Source organism: Squalius cephalus (assembly GCF_949319135.1).
Source record: "Squalius cephalus genome assembly, chromosome: 4".
Classification (NCBI taxonomy): domain Eukaryota; kingdom Metazoa; phylum Chordata; class Actinopteri; order Cypriniformes; family Leuciscidae; genus Squalius; species Squalius cephalus.
The window spans coordinates 27,296,272-27,307,156 of NC_137125.1; positions in this window are offsets into that span (position 1 = coordinate 27,296,272).

The window sequence follows — 10,885 nt, forward strand, 5'->3', positions numbered from 1 at the left end:
GAACGCAAAGAGTTGTGAGAGAATGAGCTCGCGCGTTAGATCCGTGTTTCTGTCAGCAGCTGCTCTTAAAGGGACAGCAGCCAATAAAGCTTTCTGTCAGTAAAGTTAATCACAGAACAAAGGCACCAGAGAAAATTACTCACTGCTATTGACTAAAGAACTCTTGTAGCTTTAATAAGCATTAGTCTATATTTCATCTATAATTTATGATGTGCAGACTGTTTGATAATGTATGTTAGACAAGAAGGCCAAAGGTAAATATGACATTTATTATAGAGAATGGGCAACTACGTCATAGCGCAGTGCATTCTGAGTAGCGGCGGCCATCTTTTAGGACACGGCTGTTGTAACTCCAAGAGGCAGTTGGTGGCGGTAATTCTTAGTTTTCCAAAAGAGGTTGTCTAGAGTAGAAGAAAAAACGTAAACAAACACACATGGACCGTGCGAAGATCAAGCTCAAGGTTATCTACCGAGAGAAACTGAACAAGGAAGCAAAAGAGCGATACTTAGAGAAAATAAAGGCAATTAACGGGCTCGATCCGTACGAACACAAAGAGTGGTCGACTGATCTGAACAAGCTACCTCAGACAACATTTCCTGACGTGTTTTCTTACCTCGTTTGTGGTGTGAGCGCATACACATTTGAGCAGTTCCGAAATTATAAATCTCTTGAGGCCCATCACCAGTTTACTAATGGTTGGGTTCAGGACCTGGAGATTTACAAACTCAACGACCAGAAAATCGTCGTTCGCACAAAGGTAGGTAATCACCACGCACCAGACACACCTCTCTGTCACCATACTAAACGTAACAACAACACTGCAAGTTAAATTTTGTATCGTATATATTTTCTTTTTTTACTTAACAAACATTTTGGTTAAGTTGTTTACTTTTATTAAATGTAATTTCCAGGCGAAACGCTGTTGTTGTTGTCGTTGTTGTTGTTTTTGCACTGTTCTAGACTAGTTTCTGTACTAGGCTAAATCAGAATCAGGTTTATTATATAAACACAAATAAAGAACTAGTAAAGAGATCAAAAATACATGTCTACAAAAAATACACTGGAGATTTTACTATGAATTTACAACTGTGTTTGACTTAATTTTTTTACTGGTGTGTAAATGTTAAGTGAAGGCTATTTTAATATATATATATATATATATATATATATATATATATATATATATATATATATATATATATACATACATATAATTCATTTTATGCTTATCAGTGTTATTTATGTCTTAGGTTTTGCACTCTCAACGCCTCAATGAACCTCCACTCAAGCCATGGGTGATCCTCAATACCAGTGGGCAAGTGGAGTGTGCACACTGCACATGCATGGCTGGCATAGCGGAGTCTTGCACACATGTCGGGGCCCTCCTGTTTAAGATTGAAGTAGCAGTGCGGATACGGGGTACCAAGACAGTCACTGATGTTCCAGCCTACTGGATGATGTCGAGTAGTGTGGACAAGGTCCAAGCAGAGGTGGGCTACAAGATTGACTTCTCCTCTGGCGCACCTAAGAAGAGGGCACTCGACAAGTGTATCAGTGGAGAGAGCACAATGCCAGGGATACGGACTCGTATTGGCTGCACAAGTCCGTGTGGACACACAACAACACTTTCAGACTTGTCACCTCTACTTGAAATTTTACATACTAAAAGTAAGGCTGTTTGCCTTTCTGGAATGGAGGGCTACTACCAAAATTATGCAGACCCTGTTAAGCCATGTGTAGTCCCAAAGTCCCTACAGCACCTTCGTGACCCGGGGAAGGATGGATCTGAACTGTCTGTCCTGCAGCAGCATTGTGAGGGCCTCACACACATGGCAGCGGTAACAGAGGCACAGGTGGTTGCGGTGGAAGCTCTGACAAGACAGCAGCATCGATCCCCTGCCTGGTACACATCAAGAGCAGGAAGAATAACAGCTTCCAACATCCATGCCGTTGTGTCCACCAGTGTTGCCAGACCAGCTTTGTCAACTGTGAGGAGGGTGTGCTGCCCCAGAAAAACAGCATCCACAGCTGCCATCAGATGGGGGATAGACCACGAGGAAGAAGCAAGGCAGACCTATGTCACACTGACAGCTTCCCAGCATGATAACCAGAAAGTGGAGCAATGTGGGTTTATCATAAATCCATCATTTCCGGAGGTTGGGGCATCACCTGATGGGCTCATTCACTGCACATGTTGTGGGAAAGGCTGTCTGGAAATCAAATGCACATATAAGCACCAAAACAACTCCATCCTGCAGGCCTGTACTGATGACAGCGACTTTTGTCTTCAGCTAACTGATGGGAAGTTAAACTTGAAGACGACGCACAAGTACTACAGTCAGGTGCAAACTCAGATTTTCGTCACCGAGTCAGGGTTTTGTGACTTTGTTGTGTGGACGCAGCGAGACTGTGCTGTGGTTCGGATCTTACCAGATGTGGAGTTCTGGACAACACTTCTGGCAAAGGCACAGGAGTTTTTCCTCAAGGTTTCTCTACCTGAGCTTGTGGCTTGCCACTACACCCGAGCAGCCTCCACAACTCTGCATCCTTCAACCGTGTTACAGCAAGCTCACACAAAAAGGGCAAGAACACAGACACTGCAGAATACAAACCAACTCTGGTGTGTTTGCAGAGGCCCTGAAGACCAGGACGACATGGTGGCTTGCGACAATGAAAACTGTGCAATAAAGTGGTTCCACCTCAGCTGTGTCGGACTCAGTCAGGCCCCTTCAGCTAGTGAGCCGTGGCTCTGTGCCTCATGCACACAGAACTGATTGAATACTGAACAAACACTTCGTTGTTCAATAGATTGTGAATAGTTTGTACATAGTGCCTTTTTTATTATGACATGTTTTCATTTCTTGAAGTTATATTTGTTATATACTGTTATATTTGCACTACATTGTTACTGTGCAGGTCCTGTTATAATTACTTATTTACTTACCATATTTACTTCAGCATTGCACTAAGCTCAAGTTGTTATTTATTTTACCTGTTATATTTGCACTACATTGTTACTGTGCAGGTCCTGTTATAAGTGCCTGTTATTTATTTTACCTGTTATATTTGCACTACATTGTTACCGTGCAGGTCATGTTATAAGTACTTGTTTACTTACCATATTTACTTCAGCATTGCACTAAGCTCAAGTTGTTATTTATTTTACCTGTTATATTTGCACTACATTGTTACTGTGCAGGTCATGTTATAAGTGCCTGTTATTTATTTTACCTGTTATATTTGCACTACATTGTTACCGTGCAGGTCATGTTATAAGTACTTGTTTACTTACCATATTTACTTCAGCATTGCACTAAGCTCAAGTTGTTATTTATTTTACCTGTTATATTTGCACTACATTGTTACTGTGCAGGTCATGTTATAAGTGCCTGTTATTTATTTTATCTGTTATATTTGCACTACATTGTTACTGTGCAGGTCATGTTATAAGTGCCTGTTATTTATTTTACCTGTTATATTTGCACTACATTGTTACCGTGCAGGTCATGTTATAAGTACTTGTTTACTTACCATATTTACTTCAGCATTGCACTAAGCTCAAGTTGTTATTTATTTTACCTGTTATATTTGCACTACATTGTTACTGTGCAGGTCATGTTATAAGTGCCTGTTATTTATTTTATCTGTTATATTTACACTACATTGTTACTGTGCAGGTCATGTTATAAGTGCCTGTTATTTATTTTACCTGTTATATTTGCACTACATTGTTACTGTGCAGGTCATGTTATAAGTGCCTGTTATTTATTTTACCTGTTATATTTGCACTACATTGTTACCGTGCAGGTCATGTTATAAGTGCCTGTTATTTATTTTATCTGTTATATTTGCACTACATTGTTACTGTGCAGGTCATGTTATAAGTGCCTGTTATTTATTTTACCTGTTATATTTGCACTACATTGTTACCGTGCAGGTCATGTTATAAGTACTTGTTTACTTACCATATTTACTTCAGCATTGCACTAAGCTCAAGTTGTTATTTATTTTACCTGTTATATTTGCACTACATTGTTACTGTGCAGGTCATGTTATAAGTGCCTGTTATTTATTTTATCTGTTATATTTGCACTAAATTGTTACTGTGCAGGTCATGTTATAAGTGCCTGTTATTTATTTTATCTGTTATATTTGCACTACATTGTTACTGTGCAGGTCATGTTATAAGTGCCTGTTATTTATTTTACCTGTTATATTTGCACTACATTGTTACCGTGCAGGTCATGTTATAAGTACTTGTTTACTTACCATATTTACTTCAGCATTGCACTAAGCTCAAGTTGTTATTTATTTTACCTGTTATATTTGCACTACATTGTTACTGTGCAGGTCATGTTATAAGTGCCTGTTATTTATTTTATCTGTTATATTTGCACTACATTGTTACTGTGCAGGTAATGTTATAAGTGCCTGTTATTTATTTTATCTGTTATATTTGCACTACATTGTTACTGTGCAGGTCATGTTATAAGTGCCTGTTATTTATTTTACCTGTTATATTTGCACTACATTGTTACCGTGCAGGTCATGTTATAAGTACTTGTTTACTTACCATATTTACTTCAGCATTGCACTAAGTTCATGTTATGTGACACAAATAAAAAGATTTAGAATTGACATAGTTTTCCATCATTTATTCCATCATTTATAATAATAATAATAATTATAATACATTTTATTTGTGGGCGCCTTTCTTAGCACTCAAGGACACCTTGAATTAAAACAGTTAAAATACATTTCAAGGAGGCAATACAATAAAAAAAAAAACAAGACACTGTAAAGAATAAGAAAAAATAAAATAGAGAAAAAAGAAGCAGTTAAACATGAAGCCGTTTGAAGGTGAAGTTATGTGGGGTAGGCTAAATAACTATTAACTTTAATAACACATGGTTAACTTTATTAACATATGCAGTTCATAAGGTTTATGGCATGTTTTATGGTTTCATGACAACACTAGGGCACATATTAGTCAAGGCACAGCACACAGTCACAATCTTGTCAAGGAAAATAATGTCCTCGTCTTCACATGGGAGCACCATGCTCACAGGTATTGTCTCATTTAGTATGGTGTACTTGTTGCGTACACATCCAATCACCCTCTCCACATGGACCCTGAGGTGAGCTATCTGCCTTGTCTCCTCAACATCTTTTGCATCCAACTGGCAGCGTCCTTTTGTGAATGCAGGGACTTTCACTTCTGCACACATAAATCCGACGCTGTCCCTGATGTCAAATCCCCGATCCGCCAACACCAAGTCTCCGGGTAATAATTTATTTAGAAGGCCACTGTTCTCAGTCACATGCTTGTCACTGACACGACCTCCCCATCCTTTGGAAATGAAAGAGATAGCTCTCTGTGGTGTAATGCCAATAAGATACTTGAGGGTGTGCCTGTGTTTGTAATGAGAAAATGTCTGTGCTCTAGCTTTCAGATTTGATGCTCTCTCAATGTTAATTTCAAAGCAGTCCACAATAACTGAAACACGACTGCCAAAAGCCTCAACAAACTGATGTGGCATACTACCTTGCAAGCAATGTCGCTCAGGCCAGTGCACCAAAGGGCTAAGGTGTGTAAACATTGTAGCTATGGTGTCTCTGAACGTGGTGGAAACAGTCTTTCGGTCTATGCAGAAGATGTGTGCAATGTGCTGGATTGGCAGATTCAGCCTCAGGCGCATCAGAGTTAAGACGAGCATCTGAAAAGGCGAAAGTTTTCGGACAGTCTGTGGCAGGCAAAGAAGAAGCTGCTGCAGCACGCCCATCAAAACAGCAAAACATGGAAGCCCAGTGTAGTACTTTACCTTCACATCATCATCTTTAAAGAAATGCTCATCCATCTTCTTTTGGGAGAGCTCTTTCTTCAGTATCCTGTTCTCCTTCAGCAAGCGGTTAATTTCAGCACGCCTGTGGCTACAAAAACTGCATTCCTGCTGTTCTCTGTTGTCATCCTCCTGTGACCTCTGTGCAGCTTCATCCTCCTGTGACCTCTGTGCAGCTTCATCCTCCTGTGACCTCTGTGCAGCTTCATCCTCCTGTGACCTCTGTGCAGCTTCATCCTCCTGTGACCTCTGTGCAGCTTCATCCTCCTGTGACCTCTGTGCAGCTTCATCCTCCTGTGACCTCTGTGCAGCTTGCTGTCTCTTCGTCCTCCGGTTAAAACGCTGCGTGTGTGTTGTTTTGACTTCTGTGTGGCCAAGGTGTAATGACGGTACCCAGTCGGGATGACACTCCAGCATTTCATAGGCTGGTTTGCCTGAAAAAACAAAACAGAATTTCTTAGTCTGTGCTTGCAGTTGTCTGAATACCTGCTCATCCACATAACTCCACACTCAAGTGTAAAGTTGATCGGATGAACGGTTACAGATACATAATGTAACAGTTACATACGTTATAGAGATTCCTTCCTTTATAGCTTAATTTTATAGCTATGCAGCCAGCTAACTTAGTTTTGCAAAGTTATCTAGTTACTCTTTCGTAATTGAAGTTAATGTTACGGTTGTTGTGTTGTTACTAGTTTTAACTAACGTTGTTAACTAAATTTGCACAACTAACGTTAAGTTAGCTGGCTGCATAACTATAAAATTAAACTCAACTAAGCTAAACTAGTTATATTTACAGCCTTCATATACTGTCTATGGTTACAGCCCTACCTTGTACGGCTGTTGGGTTGCAACTAGTTTAACTAGCTAACTTTGCACAACCGAGTGCTGGCTGCATAACGTTAGCTACAAAAATAAGTTTTTATGGGCAGCTAGCGGTAACCACATAACAGTTGGTGTTGTAATGATAACTTACCTGTGTGAAAATGCCGTGAACACACGAACATGTGTCGGGAAATGTTGCTGAAGGTGATGTTTGTCCGTCTTACAGCCGCTACCCATGCCATACGACGCCTCTTTGTCAGCTCTGCGACTTGATTTCCATTGTTTTTCTTCCAAGCGGGAAAGCTGAAAAATCGTACTCCCTTTGTTGTACGTTTTCCACGCCGATCGTGAGAACGATTATGACAGTTTACAATGCAACATGCGTTCACCATTCTGTCGTTTTTCTAAACTGAACTAGCCTACTTCTAAAATATACCAATATACTACCGCAAATACAAATATTACTGCTACTCTACGCTTCAAGTTCTAACCTCCGTGTCCTAAAATCCCACAATGCCTTGCGTTACTGTGATGCGCTGACGTCACGATCCCGCGCTCTATAGGTTTATGTGAGGATTGTTTGTTAAGTTCACTTAAATTAAAAGTTGTCATATTTTTTTTGAAGCCTAATGTTAAAAACTTGATAGCTTTTAATTACACTGTAATGTTGGATGGCTATAATTAATGTTTAAAATTAGGGGGGAGAAATAATTTTTATCCAGATATCAATAGCTGTATTAGTATCAGTGAGACTGGCCTTTATGTTGTCTCTACATTCATTTGTAGATTAATTGTGAAATGATTACATTATAAAATATATAAACCTAAACAAATGTAAGTGTTTTAATTGCGTAAAAAACATGTGATTAATCAAGTTAATATATATGGGTCATATATATATAAGTCATGGGTCGTGTATGGCATTAAAAATAAAAAAATGGCATTAAAAAGGCATTAAATTTAAATTGAAGATCCCTGCAGAAACCCGGTGTATAATATGCAGTTATTACAGTATATACATCTATAGGTAATAATATTATAATGCAACTTCAGAATAACTGCAAATCAAAAGACAATCCAAACAATGTTCTTGTCAAAAATGTTTTTTATTCATCAATTACTGTACGTTCACACCGCCGGCCGACGAGAGCGGCAAAATTCGCTCTCGCCGCCCTGCCAACGACGCAGGAGAAAGATTCGGGGACACTCTGATGTAGATCGAAGGCGTGATCTTTTTAAACCAATGTTTAAAGGATTGCGTTCTCTGGAATTCTCTCAGGCGGAGGACTTCTACATTTTGATTGGTTGCCGCTGAACCGCGTCATAGCTTATTACCATAAAGTTGACCTGACTTCAACTCTCCTCGCCGCTCTCACGGTCCAAGATGCGCCGCGCCGCCCTTGCCGGATAGTTAAAGAAGATATTTTAAAGAATATAGGCAATCAAACAGTTGACAGTAGCTATTGACTTCCATAGTAGGAAACAAATAAATACTATGGAAGTCAATGGCTACCATCAACTGTTTGATTACCAACATTCTTTAATATATCTTCTTTTGTGTTCAGCAGAAGAAAGAAACAACATGAGGGTAAGTAAGTGATGACAAATTTCATTTTTGGGTGAACTTCAGGATTGGGTTAGACAAAAGAATTCCAAGTAAACAACTAAATCAAGAACAAGTGTCCCACTAACAGTTTAGTTTGAAGTTTTCCACTCAAACTCCATCAAGGACCGAATAAAGCTATTTACATGAGGGTTGATGGTCGTCACCTTCCTCTGCACCACCCTCTTGGTCCTTTTGCTGACTCTGGCAGACAGTACACTTTACTCTCTGACTGGCATTGCCGTTTTCAGGGTTGATTCTGACCAGGAACCTGTTAGCAATATCATACCAGTCAATTAATATGCTTAAAAAAGAATAATGCACTCAACCTTGTCCTCTAATTCCTCCCATCCTGCAACTTTTAGTTCTTCTGTTGCACACCCGATTTAATAAAAATACAAAAGCGAAATGCAGAAAGAAATTAACTTGCCTCTGAGCAAGCTCTTGTGTACATGCAGCAGACTCCTGGTACTCAATGTTAAAAATGTAGTAGCTTGCAAAGAGCACTGCAAAGGCGAGTATAAAATTGTCATTGTTGTCCAGTGTCAATAGAACTTTTCCCACAATGGACAGCATCCACCTGGATGCTGTTATTGAATGTCCTGAAAATGAAAGAACACAATGTTAAAGGAGAACTCCGGTCTCATTTTTTTGTAAATTTGGAGTGCTGTCAGTACAGAGAACAACGACAAAAATCGGTGTTGCCTACACCGTGTTATCCTCTTTTTAAAATTTGCACCCTGTTGACTTAAATGGGGCAAGTTTTAAACCTGCTTTTAGCCTCTTAACATCCTTGATGTGTCATTACAAGTGCACAGCCAATGTGAGTGATTCCTTCAGAGTGAACACGGGTTGAATCTGACTGCAGTAGATGTGAAAGATATGAATAAAAGTGATAATTAATTCAGATGTTAATTCAGCCAGCGCACATACCTGTATTTATTTCCTGTTTTCGGTCGAAGTCCACAGTAGTCGATTGTCGAGTTCACGCGCGTGATTATAGGTAGCTAAGCAACAGTGGAGAACTCGACAATCGACTACTGTGGACTTCGACCGAAAACAGGATGTAAATACAGGTATGTGCGCTGGCTGAATTAACATCACTTTTATTCATATCTTTCACATCTACTGCAGTCAGATTCACCGTGTTCACTCTGAAGGAATCACTCACATGGCTGTGCACTTGTAATGACACATCAAGGATGTTAAGAGGCTAAAAGCAGGTTTAAAACTGGCCCCATTAATGTCAACAGGGTGCAAATTTTAAAAAGAGGATAACACGGTGTAGGCAACACCGATTTTTGTCGTTGTTCTCTGTACTGACAGCACTCCAAATTTACAAAAAAATGAGCTCAATGTTAAAATTGACCGGAGTTCTCCTTTAATTACCTAAAATGTTTTATTCTGAAAACAACCTTATGTCAATAAACTCCATGAATGACTTCACTCCATTCTTAATGGTACAACTTACATATTACTGTTTGTACATATTAATCGTGTATATGTATGTGCAGTGAATAAAAATAGGCTACTTCAAGTATGTTGATACAGCTGTATGTGTGTGTAAATGTGTCTGCAAGTGAGTGTAGCTGTACAAACGTCTGTGTATGTACAGTATATGTGTATGTTTGAGAGTGTATGATTATGTTTGTGTCTGAATGTGTCAGTGAGTGGGTGTATGATTGTGAATATCAGTGTGTAGCTGTACAAACATCTGTGAGTGTGAATGAGTATGTATATGTGTGAGTGTGTTTGTGTGAGTATGTGTCTGTGAGAATGTCTGAGTTTGTGTAAGTGAGTGTACAAAGTGTGCGAGTTTGTATGCGAGTGTGTGTATGAGTGTGAATACTTTGAGGTGGTACTGGAACCTGGTGAAAATTGGGTTCCAGAGACAGGCTCTTCCTGCTGACATGCGTCCACTGAAGAGACTGAGGCTGCTGGACGGCTTTGGGGAAGGACAGCAACGTTCTTTAGGTAGCGCTCCTCCAAATCATTGGATCTCTGAGCTTTCGCAGAGGTACAGCTGTAAGTGTGATCCAACCCGATTACAGCTGCCAGATGTGAAAGGTCACAGGGGTCTGAAGTGGAAGAGACCCCCTCCACTAAGAATCCCCTCAGGTGTGTGGGAAGAGCCCTGGTTCTTCTTGGGTGACGCTGCTCCATGATAATGAATCAAGAATAACTTTCCAAATTGGCTTCGCAAATTGTGGAGTTGTGAGAATAGACTTCAAGGCTTCAGGGACAGTTGTGTTCATTTCAAAAATCAACACATGCTGCTGGACTGACAGAGAATGTTGAGGCTCATTTAAATGTAAACAAACAACACATGATATCAACTGTAAGTCAATTAAAGCCCTATAGACCCCTTTTGCGTCAACGTCACAATTACGTCACAGCGTTAGCTGGAGGCAAAACAAACGGACAACTGGAGGCGGCTAATACAAACCAGCACAGGGTCGGCTACACAAGGAGCTTAAAATGTTGTCTTGTGTTGTTGGTTGCCAGAATCGACGGATTACAGGCAATTTGAAATTTTATCGTATACCTGCTGCCACTGCCAGACAAAAAAACTCATCTGTTAAATCTTTGTATTTTAAGCCTTGTACGAGACTATTC